The sequence below is a fragment of the Lynx rufus genome, unplaced genomic scaffold (genome assembly GCF_022079265.1).
Source record: "Lynx rufus isolate CCGP_SWC_20201006 ecotype Redwood Valley unplaced genomic scaffold, mLynRuf1.p SCAF_11, whole genome shotgun sequence".
NCBI classification, from domain to species: Eukaryota; Metazoa; Chordata; class Mammalia; order Carnivora; family Felidae; genus Lynx; species Lynx rufus.
Window position 1 is genome coordinate 5,378,275 of NW_025814825.1, and position 2,618 is coordinate 5,380,892.

Consider the following 2,618-nt stretch of genomic DNA (forward strand, 5'->3'; position numbering starts at 1 on the left):
AATATTAAATAGGTAACTATACAAAAAATTCCACTGTGATAAATTCTGCTGTGATAAATTTTACTAGCAGGAGCTAACCCAGCAGGATCAGGGAGGACCTCCCGGGAGAGGGGACACATAAGCAGAGTCCTGAAGTAGACATTAGCCTGAGAAGAAGGACCTGAGATGGAAAAACTGGACTCTCAGAGAAGTAAAGGGATGTCAATGCGCTTAAACTGAGTGTACAAGGTTCCCCCTCCCTCACAGGTGTTGGAAAGATAAAATGAGATTATAAAGTGCTCAGCACAGTGCTCAGCACAAACATAATGATCAGGGAGATAACAAACCTTTTGGTTTGTAGATAATGTATGAAAAGTACTGTGTAAACGAGAGGTTCTCAAAACTAGTATTCATCAGAATTACCTGTAGGACTTGTTAAACCACAGATTGCTTGCTCCCACTTGGGAATTTCTGATTCAGAATGTTTGGTGTGAGGCACATGATTTGCATTTTACATTTCTTTTTTATTTATTTAAATGTTGATTTATTTTTGAGAGAGACAGAACATGAACAGGGGAGGGGCAGAGAGAGGGAAACACAGAATCCAAGGCAGGCTCCAGGCTCTGAGCTGTCAGCACAGAGCCTGAAGCGGGGCTCAAACTCACGAACCGTTAGATCATGACCTGACCTGAAGCCAGACACCCAACAGACTGAGCCACCCAGGAGCCCCTACATTTTGCATTTCTAACTAGTTACCTCAGGCAGCTCAGGCTGCCATTGGACATGCAAGGACACCCCCTGAGAACAACTGGTGTAAACTAGAAGGTCCCAAATGCCTTCCATCAAAGTTGAATCTCCCACAATGCTCAGCTCTACATCCTGTATCGTACAACCTCTCCACAATTATCTGATACTATTCTGGGCACTTTTAGGGTGAAAAAAAGGACCTTGAAAATCCCCATCCTTTTATTTTTACAGGGAAGGAACTCAAGGACCAGAAGCCAGGAAGCTGCCTGAGAAATGGGAGGAGCCTGAACCCAAGAGATTTTTTTTTTTTCTCAAGAGCTACTTTTGGCACATTTTGTTGTGGGGCGCTCACAAGGCAGCCCCTGAGAGAGGCTCACCTGTATTTCCCTCGCATCAGCTAGATGACCAAGATGACTCCGCTTTTGCTTACATGTACATTTATTTCACCCTTACAAATGTTTTACTAAGTGACTCGATTTGGGGGATAAACATATTAAGAGAGTCACCAGATAAATTCAATGCAATATAACCTTTTCCAGAGAGAACGCACCCCAGCACAACCGCCTCTATCACCCTTTAGGTGGAGATGAGTCCCCATTCGTTCCCCTTCCCTGTAGGCTCCTCTCTTGTAAGTGAAATAGCAGCACTGATTTTATCTGTGTAGGGTTGTAGGTCTGGGTCAGAGAGTGTGCTCATCACCTCGTTTCAACCTCATCACCATATTCAGAGGTAGGTCCTCATTATCTCCATCTCACAGATGAGAAATCCAAGGCACAGAAAAGTCCAACTTGGAGCAGGTCTTAGAAGTCAGGCTTTGAATCCTAGAATTAGGACTTGAATCATGTCTGACTCCAGAGCGTGGGTTCTTAAATACACTGATGTGATGATTCGCTTGCCCAAAGTAAATAAAGAAACAAAATCTACGATACTTACTGAGATGTTTACAATGCAAATAAAATCGGCGTGGAAAGCACTAAGTAAGCGCCCAGAACAGAGACACCCTTAGGAGTCAAGAAGATGCATTGAAATAACTCTACAGATGAACAGAATCTCTTTGCGACAAGAAATCTCAGCAGTAACTCTTATCCTGGTTTCACATTTCAAGAATTTGCCTAGGAATACACCAAAACAGGCTTAAAAAAAAAAAAAAAAAAGCTGAGTCATCAGGGTCTTTCAGAAGGAAAGAAACCTCTTTAGGTTGGGAAATTTTGGCTCCTGCGGGGAGGGGCGAAGACTGAGTGCCTGGGGACTAAGGGAGGGAGGAGGCGTGTCCATCAGAGATTGGGTGCGGGGCGGGGGGGGGGCGCTTCTCGCCTTATTTCTTCACAACCTTTATACTTTACTAGATTTAGTTCTGCCGGTTAACTTAGCACCAGGACGCTCGGCTGGTACCGCTAGAGTAGATTAGGTTATTATTTTGGGACATTCTCGGCCCCGTTGTTTAGGACGAAGAGGTCCTAAAACCAATACCTGGACCTTCCTGCGGGCAGATCCGCGAACATACCCAGCCGTGCCTCATCTTCACCCACAATCTCCCGCTCCCCAGTAACTGTAAAGTGCAAAAAAGCTTGCCAGGGCCTGCAGAAAGCGCAGCGCCTCGGAGCCTGGCACGCTTTTCCCCTTCCCTCCCCCGGGGAGCGATCCCAGCAGCTCCCCGCGTGATGTCAGTGGGATCCTGAGCCCCATCCGCTCCACGGCTGGGGGGCGGGCAGACCGTGCTCCCGCACGCCGGGCAGAGCGCTCCAGGCCTCCCCACCCGCCCCGGGGTCCCCGGCAGCCGCGCGCGCCGCCCCCGCCGGCCCGCGCCACGCTCCGCCCTGGACGCCGCTGGTCCCGGCGCGGGGGTGCGCGGGGGGTGGGAGCGGGCCCCGGCTCAGCCTGATTTACGGCTC